Source organism: Drosophila miranda, chromosome 4 (genome assembly GCF_003369915.1).
Source record: "Drosophila miranda strain MSH22 chromosome 4, D.miranda_PacBio2.1, whole genome shotgun sequence".
In the NCBI taxonomy this organism is placed as follows: Eukaryota; Metazoa; Arthropoda; class Insecta; order Diptera; family Drosophilidae; genus Drosophila; species Drosophila miranda.
Genome location: NC_046677.1, coordinates 27,845,883 through 27,865,336, shown reverse-complemented (window position 1 = coordinate 27,865,336; position 19,454 = coordinate 27,845,883).

Genomic DNA, 19,454 nt, shown 5'->3' with positions numbered 1-19,454 from the left:
GTCCCGCCAGCGGGCGTTGATGATTGGCTTCATCTTCATTAAGATGGGATCTCACGGGACCAGTACCACGAATCACCACAGGAATGTTAAGAACGCACATTTCATTTCCTTCGTTTCGTTTTTTTTTCGGCTCGAATACAAAATATTGTTTTGTTTCTTAATGTTTCACAATTTGTTATTGGCTCGGGCCTAAGAGGTTCTAATTGAGATGAGGCCATGAGGCCATGAGGAAGAGAAACGTGGTCAGGTCTCGGTCTCGGTCTTGGTCTCGGTCTTGGTCTAGGCCTTAATTGAATTGACATCCCCATCTCCCGCCTAAAATCCACACCAAAACGGCAGCAGCTGGCGCTATGCCAACAGAAAGAACTGCGATCCGATTCGATCAAGGAGTGCCAGTCGCTTCTGGCTTCGACTCCAACTCCATTTCCATCTCCATGTTGGACCCGACAATTAAGCGACAGCGGGCCAACACATGAACACGGAAAAAGGTTAAAAGGTTCAGCATTTCATTGTAGCTGTTGCTGTTGGTGTGTTGTTGTTGTTGCCTTCGAATTAATTTTTTTTATTGTTATAGTCTCTTTTTTTTCTTCTTCGGTTGGCTGTGAACCCAATTAAATGAAACGCCAGTCGATCACAGATCGGAGATGTCATCAGTTCTGGGCGTATGGAAAGCAGCAGCAGCCACCACAGATGGTGGCGCCTCCAAATGCGATGCGATGCGATGCGGAATCGTTATTTATTCGGTCTCTTCGTTTGGTGTGACATGTGGCGACAAATTGAGGTTACGTATGTGAGAGAGCCCCAAGGGATCCGAGAGTTGGTTGGGGTCGTTCTGAGGGAACACATGCTGGGGTGTTGATGTGTGGCCCACTGTGCGGGCGATGCCTGAACGGGAATTGCTTCAAGTGGGAATTAATCAAGGTTAAGAGTGGCCATGGCGTAGGTCATTGGGGTAGGTCATTGAGGTAGAAATATATGACAGATCAGTAGGTAAAATTAAATTAATCATAAGAGAAAAAGGAAATAATTCGATGCTTCTAAAGAGGAATACACTATAAAGCAGGTTATTCAATATAAATAGGTTAGTCTTCTCTTAACTATGTTTTTTTTTATGTCTTAAAATTGAACTTTTAAGGTTCTAAATAAGTAATTTTACCTTGACAGGAATAGAACTTCTATCTTCAGTGCCATATTTCCCATAATTTTGCTGAGAGTTGAGGGATGACCAATCGATCGGAACATATCCATCTAAAGGGGAACTCCCACTGCTCAAAAGACCACGCTCACTATCATCATTATCATGAGAATAATTATCATTATCATACATAATGGGCCATGGATCTAAGTGCTGTCTGCTCCACTAGCATAACTCAATTCATGCCTGGGCATCGCAATCGCCATCGCCCCTGGGTCAATATCACAGCAGAAGCAGCAACAGCAACAGCCACAGCCAAAGCAACTACAGATGTGGCAGAGGCAGAGGCAGTGGCAAAGGCAGTGGCCACCAAGCGGCAAACCAAACCAAACCAAACTAAACCAATCAACCGATAAAACATCCAAAACGAAGCAAACAGAAAGAGACAACAGTAGGGGCTAGAGATCGTGGAGACCTGTGGATGTGGATGTGGATGTCGATGTGGATTTGGATGACTCGCCCAGGGCGATCGAGACTCCGTCTCCGACTCCGACTCCGACATCGATGAACGCTGCTGTGAACAGTGAACGGGTAGAGATCTTGGCGATCGGTAAATTTGAAAGAAAATTAAATCCGTAAATGAGGAAATCAAATATCGTAAAGTGCGCAGCGCTGGCTGTGTGCAGTCTCTTGGTGGCAAGTGGATTGCGACGACCGACCGGGGTGAGTAGGAGTAGGAGATGTAGAGGGAAATGGAAATGGAGATGGAGATGCTTCCATCTTCCCATGAATGTGAGCAAACAGAGGGAGAGAAGGCAAGAGATTTTAGCGTTTTGCCGCCTAGACCTAAACTCCTTCTCCACAGCGACTCCTCCACCTCCTTCGATTCTGAGGCTTCCTCCGTCTGTCTTGTCTGCGATTTGTTTGTCCAAAACATTTCCCAATTCGCTGATGCATTTTATGAACGCGTGCAAGGCGCAGTACAAACAAAGGGCTAAATGCATTCTTAACCTTTTTCTCTTCCACTCTCCTCCTACCTGTCGCTGTCGCTGTCGCTGATCCCAACCCTATACATATATCCCTATATAGCAAGTCGTGGCGCGTGAGTTCTTCAAATTGACACAACAAACATTCGGGAATTTGAGAATTTGTTAAAAAAACACAAAATCAAAATGCACTTTCAGAGCCAAGAGCCAAGAGACGGGAAAATGTCTTAATTACTCGTATATGTCGGAGATGGCGATGGAAACCCTTGAAGACTTTTCCAGTTCGACGACTGACAAAATATTTGCCAAACTCTTTTGACAGCTGTCAAGTTGTGGGCTCTGTAAAAGAAACGTAGCATTTAATTTTCTTGTCATGTCCTTTTTTTTGGGGGGTAAACTGTTTTCCTCTCCTTTTTTGATGTGGATGCTATGCAAATTTACCGAGGCACTTGATGTGTGGTTGTGCGGAATGGACAAACGAGATTTTCCGACATCCAGGAAGTAGGTCCAGACTCCATTTTTGAGGAGGAGAGCACTCGAGCGAAGAGTAACAGCATATGTATCTTTTGTATCTTTTTTGTTTGAGTTTTCTGCAAATGAAATTTTTGTCTAATCTTGCACATACTCGTACAAGAGGAGCGCAGGGATCCTGAGAAGGAAGTGATTTTCCAATGATTAACTTTGATGAAAGGAGATCTCTTTCGGCTACACACGATTGATAGATAGGCCAGTAGCAGAACCAGGACCTGGAGGAACCACACGCAGAATATCAGACTCAAAGAGGCTCACAGATGCTGATCATGTTTTACCTTTTCTGCTTATCACAAAGCGGACATCTCCGATCTGCTTTCATTCATGAAAGTGCACAAAGTTGACAATCTTACTAAACTTCTTTAGATGCATAAAGATAACTGAGATATTCGATTTAATGAGTTTCTTTCGAAACGGAACGGAACGAAACGAGTTCCTCGCGGGCACCTCTACATCTCTCCCGCTATCCCGTTTGCCGTTTGGTCGTACTGTAATCCTATTGCCGGGGCAAAAGTATCGATTGCACTTGGCTAAACTCGGCTAAATGAAAAAACTGGTACATCGATGATGATCTGGAAAGGGAAGGCATTTCTTTTTTTCTCACACACGCCGCTTGGGCTTGGCGATGGGTACGTGAGAAAAGCGTACGTGAGAAGCGGAAAGGGCTTCTAATATCGTTGATGAGTATAGTTTTCGGTGCCGAGTGAATATTTACTGAGTATTTTTCTTTTATTTTATATATTTGCTATATCTGAAATTCATTTTATCTTTCGTAAAGCAAGAACAGCATACAAATAAAGATTTTCAGACAAAAGAAACAGCAAATAAGCAGAAAAATCTACTAGAAAATCAAATGGTGAGTGAGCGCAAAAAAAACAAAACAGTAAAAATTACTACCCCTGCTACATTCAGTTCGTTTTGAGTGAGCGATTCGATGTCATGAGAAAGCTGAAATGCCAATAAATTTGTATCTATCTGTCTAACAACCTATAAGTCCAGCCATTGCATATGTATATCTATATCCATATATCTTTAAAACTATAATTCTGTACATCTCTCGCAGCTCTTTTTATAGTGTTGCTCTCACATTATTCAGGAAAAAAAAGATTTTACAACCCGATACAAAATACACTCACGCAACCATCTCTAGCACAGGTACTCGTGCAGGTTGTTCAGCCAAAGAGGAAGCAAAGATGATGATGGCAGGGCAAAGCAGTGCAGCGGCCACAACTTTGGCGGTCCTTTTCCGGGAAGTTGCGCCTGGCGTGCGCGCTCATCGCAGCTGCCAGCCGAACGAACTCTCATTCACGCGACTCAACGCTCTGCCCCACTCACTCACCATATCACTACATGCATACTCGTATCTGCCTCTCGTTCTCTCTCTCTCTCTCTTTCTGTCGCACTCTGGAGTATCTTAAGTTGTATGCAAATTAAGCAACAGCAGCAGCAGCCTCAGCAGCAACGTGAGTTTTTAGCCTACTTTATGGGTATTGCTCAGTGTCAGGCCCCGGCTCTGGTCCCTGCCTCTGCCTCTTGCTGTGGCACTTGTCGAGCTGTCCAACTGTCGAGGAGGAGGTAGGTACTCGCGGCACTTAAGCACTGCCAGTGCCAGCAGCAGCTCAACTTCAGTTCAGTTCAGATCGGTTCAGCTTCAGTTGTGTTCCCTTTTTGCTCGTACTCGCACTCGTATCTGTATCTTTTGCAGATTGTCGTGTACCTTTTTGTTGTCTATTAGCGAACAGCAGTTCTCTCGCTGGATATAGATATTTCGCATGCGCTTGAGCGGATTTAGCTTAATTTAAATCCAAATCTCTGTACACGTTTCCGATCTGTTATTTTTATTGTTTTGCATCCCAGCTCTCATCTCGAGCCATTGTATCCGTACCCATGAAGTACGCATATCTGTTAAGCAGGGACTGCGCCCTAGAGGCTCATACAGAGGCAAAAGGGCGTTAGGGTAATGCCTGGAAATTGGACTACATTTCGCAAGCATTAAGATTAAGCCTCACCTCCTCAGGCCATTTCCCAAACTGCTCTTCAATTTCCTCTCTGTTCGCCAAATCTTTGAAGAACAAATACTCTTACTCGAACGAAACTTGACATTTCTCCCAATCGTCTAAGCAAACACTTTGGGTTATTGCTTGCACCAAACAATTGGCTGAAATATATAGCGGATGTTTTTGATGGGATAGGTACAAATCGTAATACTTTGTTACATAGAAAGACATCATCCTCATGGAATGAGAGGGGTCGCTTTGGTTGGGTTTTGATTGAAAAGGTTTTGGATTGAAATGTATTTGAGTATCTATCAATATAAAACTTCAAATGATAATGAATCTCAAAACTTCAAAACTCCACATTCATCAGTTCGGTTGAGGATGCCGTTTTTACGCAATTGCAACATGCTCACATGCACATTTTCGTTATCTTGCATTCGTTTGCCTGTTTTTTCTGTTCTTTGAGGATCCACTATATGTAAATCCTGTTAGTCAATGCTTGTTCATAGATATTACCAAAATAATTTGTGCTAAACAGAGCCTAGTAATATCCCTCATCTGATCCACTATCATTTCCTGTAGGAGAGAAAATTGTTCGGTAAATGTTCATTCATAAAACTTACCTCACGATATATAGAACCCTGTAATACATGCAACATAAACCCATTTGCCTTCCCTCTCTCTCTAGCTATCTTTCACAATCCCCAAAGAAACCCAGGGCCCATTCAGCTTGCAACTTCCTCGCATTTTACCAAGAACAACAAACTAGAATCAATAATGGTTATTAATAAAGACATGTGTACCGAGTCATAAAAGACGAGGACTTTCAAATGCACGCAAAACTACAAAAAGAGGCCTGATAAAGCATACTTACCTTACCCATACAATATCTTAGAGATAGATAACATTGACTGGAGTTGTGAGGAATACGCCATTGCTATGGGAAACAGAGACGACACATCCGAGCCACACCCACTTTCAACACAAAGCACCACCGTCCCCTCAGCCCCACATCGCCATCCCCACGGATTGGAACATGTGCTCCACCACATGTTGAGAATCTAGAGAACCACACAACAACAAAAAAGAACAGGCCCAACCTCAAGTCAAGCCAAGACAGCCAGCCAGACGTCTGTCAGTATCAGTACGAGTATCACAATTCAATTAAGATTTATTTTTTGTTGTTTAACAATTTTTTGTTGCTGTTGGCTTGTGTTTGCCCGACCGTACGACCCGAGAGTGCTTTATATTAGGTATTTTTCTATATTTATTTCCCATTCCGATGGGAACGTTCGTGAAATTTGTTTGACTTTGTACGTAAAAAGAGAGCAAGCGAGAGGAAATTCCTGGAAATTGCATTTGCGGCAAAGATCTTTACAACTTGACAACCTGTTCGTATGTTGGTCTGTTGGTCGACCGACCACCGATGTTTAATGACAATATCTCTCTCCTTTTTCTCTGGCGTGGCGTGGGAGAATAAGAGAAACCCTCTTATCTACAGCGTGGGAGTATCATTACTTGCTTAACCTCCTCTCCTCTCCCCTCCAATCCGATGCGATCCGAACCGCACCCTTCACACTTTTCGTATGGGGCGAGTATTTATGACAAAGCGATTAATTAATTAGCGCAATGCTAATTATAAACTTAACAGAAGTGAGGCAATTACAAAGGCTGAGAAATAATTATTGAAAAATTATTAATCGACCCATAATTTCGCTGGGCAATTGAACAAAGTTTTTACATTAAACAAAAGATAAAGGGGACATGCAGATGCAGTGTCTGCTGATGATACGTAATTTTTTGTTGCCTTTGCTTTTGCTTTTGTGCAATAAAAATTCATTTCAATTCGTTTACGCGTAATGAAATGGAAGTCGTATAAACGTTTCCGCGGACAAGGACTGTGGACAGTTATTGAATGTGTATCTGTATCTGTATCTGTATCTGAATGCCAGACAAAGTTGTTTTCCAGATGCTGCTGCTGTTCGTGGGGTAACCCCCATCAAATCACAATATTACGAGTGTTTTGCCATTCAACTGCTGCTGCTGTTGATGCTGCTGTTGGTCTTCATCTTTCTGGTTGTTTTGTTTTTGCCATCGAAATTTGTTGTTAGCCCAAAGTCGCCCCTGGTCCTGTTCCTCACGTTTTTTTCTTGTACGTATATCTCTCTCGCATAAGGCAAATATTGGGTCGCGTCTGTGTACGAGTGTTGTGAAGAAGCTTTAATGGAATCTCGTCATAAATTCAAATTTTATTACTGCTCATATTACTGCCGTGCTTACAGAGAGTCGGAGAGCCACACGGCCACAGAGCCAGTCAGCAGTGCCAGACAGGCGGACAGGGGGCACAGGGGTAAGACCAACTTATATGGCAATGCGAGGCGAGGTATACACATGCCAATTTGGTCAAAAGAGAGAGAGAGAGAGTGCGTAAAAGAGAGATGCAGTGGGCTATAAAGGGAAGTGTATGTCATGAAGCAGTCCTACAGTGGTAGATAAATTTCATCAATGGAAAATGTGTTTGTTGATTAAAGATTCATTGGAAATTAATGAATTAATTAATGAAAATTTAAGTTCAGATGCGTGTTGCCATCCCATTTCCTTCTAACACCTGGTTTGAGATCCTTCAATAGATTGAAAGGCTGTAGTATGCATTCCTTAAACATCTCCATTAAAACTCTTCCCTTCAAAATGAGCCTTTCTTTGCGCTTCTCATTTGGTCTTCCTAGCCAGATGGCTGCCCCAGCTTTCAATTGTCTGGCAACCAATGTGCCCCAACAAAAATCACAGCATACACACACTAAACAGCGAGCTTCAATCACGCGCAATTAATCTGCTCGAAAATCCTTTTATAGATAATCGCGCACACAAGCTCAGTTTGAGTTTCAGACAAAGATACAGCTTCAGATACAGATACAGATACAGACAGAGGAGAGCTCTTTGCCGGAGTCCGTCGCCCGTAGTGTCCTGTGCAGTTTTACGACAATTGTTATTGTTATTGAGGCATTTTCGAAATGAACAATTTCAACGCTGACGACCAACTTGAATGACAACAGCAGCTACGCTACGAGGATGGGGCGAGAGCAACAACAGCATCGCTACGAGGATGGGAAGAGAGTAAAAGCAGTATCGCTACGAGGATGCGATGAGGGAGAGGCACCCAAGCACGAGCTCTGGAGAGGAACATGTCAATGATGATGATGACAATGACGATGACGGCGACTGCGACTGCGAATGCGACTGCTCCTGCCAAACGTCTCCTGCATGCATCATAATAATAAAACACATCCACACAGACAGACAGACAGACAGATGGAGGGACAGGCAAACAGACACACAGACAGACGGAGAGACTCTTGGACGGACAGGACATGGAATGTGGCAGATCCCCATCCCCTGACTGGGATGACTGGAAACTGGGGATAGCGCCCCAGGCGGTTCTAAAAGCGTCAACGCAAATTAGCAGCAAAGTGTAAATTGGAAATGCTTTTTTTGGTGCACCCCACACACACACACACTCAGACCCCAGACGGAGATGGAGATGGAGCTGGTGGACAGATCTGAAGGTGAGGATTCGAATTGGAATCGAGCAGAGCAGAGAGAGAAGAGCTGAGAGCCGAGAGCCATGGGGAGCTGCTTTTTAGGGCCTTTAATTAAGTTGTTATTTGGCCTGCTGATTAGAGGAAACATTTTTTGTTGCCTATCGAACAGATCTTTGATTCTCTCATCCTTATCCCATCTGTTGCCTGAGTTTGTTGGGTTTTAATGGATTGGGAATCGTTTGCGGTTTGATCAATGGCCAAAAGCTGCTTCTTCCTACTTCAGATGCTTATAGATATAGCTTATAGCGAGAAAGCTGTAAAAATGTCAAATTTGTGTAAGTTACGATCGTGTAAGTAGGGTGGAAGGAAGCCCCAAGAAAATTTTATGATCTACAAATTGATCGAGCATTTTTTTGTGCCCTGCCCGCTCAACCTCGATAAATTTTCAAGTTGCCAATAATAAATTAATTGCCCATAGCCAGGGCTTCTTCTTCCATCTATACATTCTGTACAGTCGTATCGTAGAGGGGCAACAAAAACTTGCCCATCTGCTTAGGCATTGGAATACCAATACTGAGATCAGCCGATGGATCGATCGATCGATCGGTTCAACGATCCAAGTGTGTGGTCTTCTATCTGTATCTTTGTCTTTGTCTCTATCTCTGTCTCTGTCTTGGGGTTTGTGTTGGGGTTTGGGCCTCTGGTTTTTAGCATTTTGCGTCGCATTCGAATCGAAACTATGACAAATTTATTTCAAGTTGTGCTGGAGATTCCACTTATTTCTATTTCTTCATTAAGTTTTCATCAGTGAAATTAATTATTCATGTCTCAATATCTTCATAGCACATACATTTCGATTTCGATGCTTCGTTTTCGTTTTGTTTTTGTTGATTTTTTTTGGGTTTCTATTCCATTTAATATTTATAATTTAATCTTTTTGGGGGACTAAGCGTATGTGTTGATATTTCACGAGTTAATAACTTGATTAAACATACGAATTTTTTTTGTATTTTTTTTTTGTTGCTTCTTCTGTCACGATCTCCCTCCACCCTCGGTGGTTCTCAGCATCGCGCTGTGTGTGGGAAATGCCGAGTCCAAGGCATAATCTCCATAAATTAAATTAAGTCGAAAAGAGGTAAGAGTATCAATGCAAAGAAATGGAATTAGAATTGGTTGACCAGGGCTAGGAGTATGCACCATTTTCCTGTGATTATACTAGTCCCAATTTTCTTTAATGATACCACATCAAATGTTTATGGGAATGCCCATATTTATCAAATCAAAAATCAAACACTTAAATTCATCTTCCTCTTAAAAGCCATCAATATTTTTGGCTTTGCATCGGTTTTGGCATTTCTTCACATTAATTCTCCTCGAATAAAAACTCCTCCATCAGTTCTTATTAAAACTCCATAAGTCACGAGCAATGGCCATAAAAACGAGAGAGAGTGCGATCTGAAATAAAGTAATTAAGTCATAAAAACACACAAAATTGATTCATTTTCATCAAGCCCTAAAAATATCTCTGGAAAAAGCCAACAAAAATACCACGAGGCGAGGCCTATAAAAAAAGTCGGAAACTTCAGGGAGATGGAGACACTCCACTCAACAAAACGAAGCGCAATAATGAAATGCATACAACTTAATAATCGAAATCAAAATCAAAATCAAATAAAATTCCAAATGTTTTTATTTCAACAGCTACGCTCGTTTGGTGGCCACTTTGGCATGCAGATGCAGATTCCGGCTAACACAAAAATGTATTTGAAAGTAAGCCAAATGTATCTATTAACACATACATATACCACAACTGCACACAGAGGCAGCTACATGTTGAGATACAAATGGCAGAAAGAGACGGCTGTATCCGTTAGCATATTCATCAGATGTAAATGGCCAAAAACCTCCAGTCGTTGGTGGCCCAAGCCCAAAGCATTTGTTTCACATTAATAAGCAATTTTTTAAATCTCTGCTCGACATCTTATGGTAGCTGACGAGTTGCCCTTTTTGTAAAACATATCATCATCATCATTCGCTGTTATCTGTAAAATATGTTAAATATTTTTACACGATTTTCGGGGATTAGGGTTCCATTGATGCCCTGTAGCCTCTTCTTAACTTGAAATTTAGTTATTCTCTTACCAACAATTTATGAGAGAAACTATTTTCAATGCACTATCTGTAAATGTCTAATGCTACTTTAATCAAAACGAAGAAACCGAATGTATGTCGCTCTTGCGAGCCTATTCTCATAACCTTTGACAGGTAGAATTTTCGAATGGTTTCCAATAAAACTACTTTGGTAACAGTCCAACATATGGTATTTTTTATTTATAAATTTTAGTAAAGACATATCATAGATGAACAGAAATATATGTTCAAAGTTCGCAAACTATTAACCATTAGGTGGCTAATTTTAGAGGCTTGTTTAACCTTAGTCGACCCATCCCTTAGCATCATTCCCATTGCTTATTTATTTCAGTTAAAGCTGAATATATTTGGATAGTTTTGTTGTCTACGATTATTTTTCATATATTAATGGGGGCTCTGCGAACGCCCCACGTTAGTCAGAGAGCCAGAGCGATAGGCCATCGATGAGGGGGTTTTGCTAATTAAAAAATGTAAAATGTTCGTTGACAGTTATTGTTATTTGGCCATATATCAGGGCATTTCATTGGGAATTCCGCCTGGCCCCGGCCGTGGCTACCAAATTCGTGCCCAAGAGTGCCCACCAGTTGCGTTTTATGCTTAATTGAGTTATTTAAATATTTTATTTGGCCAAAAAAGAAGAAGAAAAAAACAGAAGTTAACAGAGAGATAAAACAGACAGACAGACAGAGCAGAGCAGACCAGAGAGGTGGGCAGGCCAAGACAGAGATGCCTGTTTGGAGAGCAGACCGCTTGGAATGGTGGTTGGTTGGATGGTCTCTGCTGGGCTCTGAATTAATATCGCGTTGTCACACAAAAGTCAAACGTCATTTAACAAATGTTGATATGTTAATACTCTTGCCACCGCGGTGGCGAGAATGCAAATACACTTCTCGTAGATACAGATACCGATACCGATACAGATACTGGTGTACATTTGACTGCATTTTCAGAGTCTGTGAGTTCCAATTTTAAAGCGATTATGTTAATGGTCGAACGAAAGCAAAACTAGTTTCCAATCAGCCATTATCAATTAACCGTTTTAGCTTCTTGCTGAATTTATGACCACCTGCAAGCCCCCCTCCCCTTCCGCACTCTCCCTCCCCTACCTAGCTGCTGCCTAGCTGCCCCTCCTCGGTCTCGATGTTAGCCCGACTTTTCAATTACCACCTTTCGAACTTTCAAATTCAAATTAATTTTCCGTTTTCCCCCGAAACTTAATTGGCAATATGTGCGCCCAATTACTGGGAGCCGAGCGGAGCGTCAGGGAGCAAGGAAAATAACAAAAAACCACTTCGCTCAAGGCTGTTCCTGAAGTGAAAGAGGAGGCTGCAATAGCATCAAGGAGGTTGGATTGGATGTGCGGAACACTGTTGCAATTCCGGCGCAAAAGTTTTTCCCTGTTTCCCAGTTTCCCAGCTCTGTTCAATGCCCCACCACCTGTCGTATACGCAATGACCAGGAATTGTTCTTTCGCCTACGTTTTTCCGAGTTGAGTTTGTCAAAACATCACGTAAACAATTGAGCACCTTCTGGGGAAAGTGGCAGAGCATTCGGGGCTCAGGGGTTCGGTGATTGGGCAAACACACGGAGGGGGGTGGGGGAGCGAGAGTGCGGCCCCAGCAATTCATCAGCAACGGCCTTGGGGGCATCGAGCCATCCAGCCATCGAGCCAGTCAGCAGTGCATTCAGTCCAAAGTTCATGTTGCAAAATACACTCGGAGCACTTCTCCGAGAGCTTCCCCGAATCCATCACCACCTTTTCAAATGATGGGAGAGAAAGTATTTGGTTAGACGAATACTGGGTGCCCTTTTGGAACTGAAAGATGACCGCGGATCGCTTAGTGATCTAAGCTATCCGGCCTAGATTCTTCCAGTCTTTGATTTCTCTATCGAATTAAAGTCTTTTGTTGTTGACATATCTTTTTAAAACGATATTTTGATATCTTGTACCTTTCAGGTACTCTTCTTCTTCCGCCAGCAATTGGCTTACCTATGCTTATGATACTCTTTCTCGGGAGGGCATTGAAAGCTAATTGTTTTGATATGTAAACCAAAAGCAGAACCAAAAATCAACACGCAACATGGGGGCGTAGCAGAGGACCAGGGCAGAGCGAGTTAGGGCTGTGGAGGGCAGGGGCAGTGGCAGTGGCGCGCTCAAGTGCAGCAGGCATGGGGCATGGGGAATGAGGCATGGGACAGAGGCAGGGCAGAGGGAGAAATGTATCCCTGCCCTCGGCTCGTTGAGCATACGACGCGTATTGCACGCCCCTCGCTCGGGCAAGCGTTGTTATTGTTATTGCTTTTGTCCCTTGCCTTGCTTGCCTCACTGTAGCTCTGATTCTACCACTGGCACTGCCACTGCCCGCCCCAGCTTTGTTGTGCGCGCTGTACGGTGTGCAGTGTGTTGTGCCTGTGCCTCATTGAGCATGGTTATTGCCAAGCTTTTTGTGCTAATTAGCCACGCTGCTTCATGGTTATTAAGATTGCGTCAAGTGTACCCTGCACCACTGCATCCACTCCCACTCGCACTCCCTGTGCCCCCGTCCACTCCCTATGCCTCCTATGCCTCCACCAAATGTGCTGCCAGCAGCTGCGGGCGTTTCGCATTTTGGTGCAGCCTCAGACCTGCCACAAGGACGCTGGTGCATAGATAGGCCTTATTATGGCACACGCATCCTTCAACTTCAACGGCCGTCCTCGTCGTCATCGTCGTCAGCATCATCATCGTCATCACCATCGTCATCGTCTTCAGCGTTGCTGCAGCAAAGAGCGCTTGAGAAAGCGAGAACCACATCCATATGCAACATTTCTGGTAAATAACGAAAAAAGAGTGCCAAGCAAAATGCATCCAAATGAAACTGAGACTGATGTGGATATCTGCAACATTTATGAGGTGCAAATGCGAGCAAATTTATGTTATTTCATGCATTTAGAAGGATGGTATCCATCAAAGTTGAAAACGTCTGGAATATAGGACTTCTGGTATTAATTTTGCGTCTATAAAGTTCAGCAAAGAAATATATCTCCTTACAAATATTTTAAGGATAACATTTGATTTGATCCTTATCCTATAGCCCTCATCCGAGGTACTAGAACCGATTTCATTGAACCATTCGACTCTGTAAGCCACTCCCTTCGGGCACGAAAACTTAACCTTTTAGGGATTCCGTTTACTGACCTAACAAACACTCGAGTACTCATGTATGCGGATGATTTTAAGCTCATTTCGTTTAATTCTCGCTTTTAATCCGACCTAATTATCTTTCAGCCATGGTGTGGTTCAAATATGCTTCTATGCCTCTAAATGAAATTGAATGACAATTCATCGTTGTAACTCCCTGTTGGCTCTTTTCTCTCGCTGCGGTAGTTCTCTTGATAGAATTACCCCAAATTAAAGTTTTCCGAACACATTTCCACCATTTTATATAAGGCCATGGTATGGCTTGGCATTTGTGTTATGGGTTATAAAAGGTGGTAAAAGGAATTCGATGACCCTTATGTATCTCGCTAGTTCATCCGATTTGGCTCTTGTGGTAGCCTCTTTGGTAGCCTCATTGGAAAATTCACCAGGATTGTATAGGATCAGTCCAAAAACTTTTTGCTCTCCGTGGGTTGCAAGAGTGAGATTCCGTGTACACATTAAATCTACCAGTAATTCCCTTCCCTTCAAATTCTTACAGTGCTAATGCCAATATACCGTTCCCGATATTGGTATTAATATTATTATTATTATTAATATTTTCCTCGATCATCAAAGTCGAACATCTGTATTTTACATTTTACACTTTCACACTGGCGCTAGCTAGTGTAAATTTCTACCAATTCGCCGTAATTTGATTTAGCCTAGAATCAAACCAAAGCTGCGTTGGTTAGCCGACAGATGGTGCCACATAAAAAGGAAGAGGAAGAACAAAAATGACGTCAAAACGACATAAATTGTGGAAATCATTTGGTCAAACGCAGGAACGAAGCTGTTTGCAGGATGTTATCCTGAGGAGGGGGTGCCGAGGGGGCGGTGCTGGCTGGCCGAACAGCTGTTTTCGTCTCACAACACACAGACACGTGGCGGACAAAAGGAAAATCCTGTGCAGCGCTTCTGTGGAAGGATCCTCGAGACGATGACAATGAGCGCGTAAAGCTGGCCTACAATCTAGAAGGAGTCACGTCATTGGCCCTAGACCAACAGTCCGATATGATCTACTATGCCCATGGCAAGGTAATCGATGGAAAGAATAAGTAAGGACCCTCTGGACACATGTGTGATCTCCTGTTCCCTCTCTACAGAAAAACCCTTGCTCCCATGCATATCCTGCAGCAGGGTTCAATCCATGCTAGCATTCATTCATTGGCTTGCACTTGATAATTGATTGTGAGTTTGTTCGGAAGTCTATAGAAATATGTATAGTACGAACACAGCCCCATCACCTCGTTTTCGCAACCCAAATCGGAAACCAGCACGCGCCGCGCCACTTCTTGAATGCTTTCAATTGCCATTGGTTTGGGGCAACATGTTGCTGGGCTCCGTTTCGAGAGATTTTTCCCCCCATTTGCATGCCGTCCATCCACCCTTTTTTCATGGCCCGCAGGCTCTTGACTTGTGCTAATTAACTGTAAGCAAAATACGCTTTAATTGAATCAAAAAAAAAAAAAAAAAAAAAACCAAGCGAAAACTGAAAACATTTAAACCATATTACGAATTCCGTTGGTTCCGTGGCTCAGATGAGGCAAATGAGGCAAAAGTATCCAAAGCACTTTTTCTCTTTCCGCTTTTCGGTGTGCGCCACATTAAACACACTCGGGGGGTCTCGGGGTCTGGTCTGTTGCGAAAGATTGGGGTAAGACTAACCATTTGACAACATCATCGCCATCGTCGAGTGCCAGTGCCCCTTTCCTGGGGGCGAGCTGATTAAATTGCTACTTACTTCAGACGATGAGGAGGACGATGACGATGACGACGTTGTCGTAGCCATCGCCATCGCCGTCGTCGTTGCCGCCTTTGTTCCACCTTTTCAATAGCAAGCGGTATTGTACCCTGCAAATCGTAGGCTTAAAAGGGTATGTTGGATTAAAGAATACTCCATAAAGTAGATGCATCCTTGCTCAGTATTAAAAGCCATGTGTTCGTCTTTCATTCTATAAGGAATCATTATCTGAGACTTAATGTGATGCCAAGGAAATGCTCTAATCTACTTTGGCTTGAGTATACTATATTTAGATATTCTCTACCGATCTACCACTATTCATTTCAATGGCTATTGACTAAGAATGATTGCAACACTCTCATTAATAGAAAGATGATGTTCTGTTCATCGAAAACAAAATTCCTTTTGGCCTTAATGCCATCTCCAATTCTCCAGTATTAGCCGGTATCTTTTAGTCGTTATTCCGACTACGACATTCCCACTTACTCTTCATCCTCTTCTTTTTTTTGTTGCCAAATGTGTCTAGCTGCCGCCTTGCCTCTGCTGCTTGGTTACCTTAAGTGGCAGCAGCAGCAGCAGGCTCTGCGTGTATCCTTGGGCTGAGAGTCCTTTTCCCGTGCTCGAGTACTCGAACCCGTAAGAGCGTAAAACTATTTATGGATATTTGTCGCATAAACATGTTGACCCGAAGGAATGGGAAAGCGGATTCTCTCTCTCTGTGTGTGTGTGTGTGTGTGTGTGTGTGTGTGAGGTGAAAGCTTTAAGAAACAATTTTCCCGACTCCATGTGGGTCTACGATTTCTGCCTATAAATTGAGGACTTATCCTGTAAGGAGCTTAAAGAGGCTACCACCAACTTATCGCATGTTTAGCAGACGAAGCGAAGCTGCCGCAGACTTTCGTCTTGCCCCACGAGAGATCGCTTTCAATTTTAATGATGATGGGTTTATTGTATGATTTCTTCTTTTGCCTTTGTTTATGCTGCTGCCGCTCATAGCTTGTCATAAATTTGACAGGCAGAACACAGTCCATGCGGGTCCATTATGTACGTATGTACATATATAGAGGAGTACTCAAACGTACTCCAGAATGCGGGGAACTCTTCTTTACTGACGATTCCCACATAGTTTTTGGTTTTTGAATTGCAAATAATAATGACGCACTAATTGCAGCGAGTTAAAGAATTCTCCTTCGTTTCCTCCAATTGAAGAACCATAAAGACCAAGCCGAAAAAAGAAACCATCAGCATCAGCCGTGGTGGAAGTCGAAGATGTAAAAATATATTTTATTACCAAGCAATTGGCTATGAAATTAATTTTAGGAGAGGAGAGGACAACCAGAAGCTGTGTGGCGGCGGCGATGGGCCGGAGGGGCAGTTAGTCGCAGTTCCGTGGCAGGAACTGAAATTAATGTCGCGTGCAGCAGCAAAATGAAAGGAAGCAGCAGCGACGACCCCAACCTGTGTGGCATGGTAGTGTCGTACGAGTGCTCGTACCTGTTCCTCGGTTCGGCATTGCCTTCCAACAACTCTTTGAAGTGGAATATCTCTTTGAAGTACACTCATAATCATACACTCGTAATAACTGCACAGGAATAGGAATCGGGTGGCGCCCCGTTTCCAATTAAAAAGTTTAAGAGCCCAGCCCCAAAGATCGCTGACCAACAGCAGAGGAGAGCAGGGCATACCAACAGCAACATCGTGCCATCACCTGACTCCACTCCACGTGATTGAGCGATCCAGGCCAACAATCGTTGGCAGACACCGAAAACAAGACGTCATTGGTGGCAGGTGTCTGTAAAAATGTTTAGACTTCTGACCAAAAGCTTGGCAAGTGTTTGATTTACGCCTGTGTGTTCGTTCCTCCGTCCTCCATCTCTCGAAGAAGAAAAACCAAAAGTTTGTTTTTCATAAACAACGATTTATGTTATGTATGAAGTAGGTTCGAGGGAAACGAAAATTTCTTTTGTTTCCCAGTTAGAAAAACACAGGAAATGGTCTACATACAAATGTTTTTAAATGCAGTTTTTAAAGGGCAGGGCAAACACGAAGCAGTGGAGTTTCCACTTCAAACGGCATTTGGTTTTTCGGCGACAATTAGCAGAAAGCTCAAACGGACCTCAGTCATGCCATTGTCGCATTAGATGGGGCTCTGGGAGGGGGCATGTTATGGGGTTCTTGATTTGCACAAAATGTTTTGACATTGCAATTTTACGCTCCATTTAACACGTCCAGTCGGCAATGTCACTGAACTTTTTTGCAGAAACGTAAGGGAGAAAGCTATGTTATATAATATGGTAGATAATTGCATTTGAAAAAGTCAAAATGCATTATCGGGTTGGAGTTTAAAGCGGTGTGATTCGGTGGAGTTTTTCGCATCTCTCATTTTCAATTTTCATGTCGTTTTTGATTTTGTTCATCTCGTGCCTCTTGTGATTGAGATTTACACAATTGTGACATGCTCACACGCACATTTTCGCTATCTCTACTCTGCTATTGCGCATATTTCTTTTTTTATTCGTTCAATGGCCCAATGGCATTATTCACTGTAACAGACTTAAAATTTTGAACTCAAAATATCTAATATTCAACCCAAAGAAATGACTGAAAGATATGCGAGTATCTACAAGTGGCAACAATCATTTGTAAACTATCAGACTGATGCTAATGATTTAGAATTTATGAAAATATACAACGGTTTTCAAAGATACAAATGAATCCTATAGATAGAAAATCAAAGGACGCAAAGCTATGACAGAGAAAAACAAGATTCGACCTTGATACAAATTGTATCTTCAAAACAGAAAAAGTATCTCAAAGAAAAATAATTAATTCTGACACAAGAAAAAATGTAGTCTACAATCACTTAACTTTTACCCACGACGATTATGCTGGTACAGCCAATAAAGTAATGTTTTTCGCAGACTCTAAGGAGATAAGTATGGGACTCATTCCATAGATAAACCCTGAGGGGCGCAACTTGTCCAATCTAACGCACAGCTAAATACATTATAAGACCCCAGATATCGACTCATGTAGAGACAGCACTTCAATGGAGCAGATTAGCAGATCATGGCTACAGTCGAATCATCGTCAATCGTCAATCACTTCCCTATCAGCAGCTTAAGTAGTTCATTAGAAACCATTAGAATGGTAGAATGGGGGATGTTGGATCGGGCGATGGCGATGGCGATGCGCCCGAGGCTGAGACTGACTAGACGCCGCCTCCTTCCCCTCTCCACTTAAAGTACCGCAATCAAAGGGCACTTGAACAACAATTCCTCACCTTCTCGCCCAGACACAGACACGGGCCCATTGTCAAGCCAATAAAACTGGTCATCAGCCCGAAGAGCGGTGCCCAAGTCCGTGTCCGTCGGTTCAAGTCGGTGTCGGTGTCGGTGTCGGTGTCCCATTCCCATCGGGCAGATACTTATCGGATCACCGCGGGACACGGAGGCGGAGGGCGCTTGTAGCTGGGAGTGTAAGTGTAAGTAAAAGTAAATTAGATAAACGCCGAGAATGAACAATCATGCTTTATGTCGTACATTCGTTCGCTCAGTTCCGTTCCCTCTCTCTTTCGGGGGAGCGTTAAAATGAATCTTAATTGAACCGAAAAAGTCGACAACAACGACAGAGAGCGGCAGAGGATGGTGCGATCAAAAGGCACTTGCCGCCTTCGATCGCATGAGGAAATATGCCTGGTCAGAGCTCAATGAAATTGACAAATGTTTGGACAAATAGACAAACCAAATGATGATTCTCTGGCCCAACCCCCAGCCACCGACCCCCGGCCATCAGGAATTTGTGATGTTGTTTTTGTAATTATCCAGCGCAAATATTGGGTGCCGGACAGAGTGCAGAGAGTCTCTAAGGTGGTGTCTAAGGTGTATCTAAGGTATCTAGGGGTTTTGGGTCAAAAGTTGTGGCTGCAATTTTTGCCTCATTTAAGCGGCGAGGCGGTGTCCGCGAAGTGAGTGCCTTGCCCTTTCGGGAATGTGTTGACGTAGCGACCGCCGCGGCGCAGAGAAAGAGCAGAGAACGGAGGCAGAGCTAGAGAAGGTACAAAACAAACATCCAAACAGTTGAAGACAAGTGGAAAGGTGAGGTGTATGCCATACCCATGGATACCATGGATAAGCCTAAGGAGAAAAGTGTGTAAGAGATTTAAGAGACTGCCTGATGGATGGCCGCGGCCG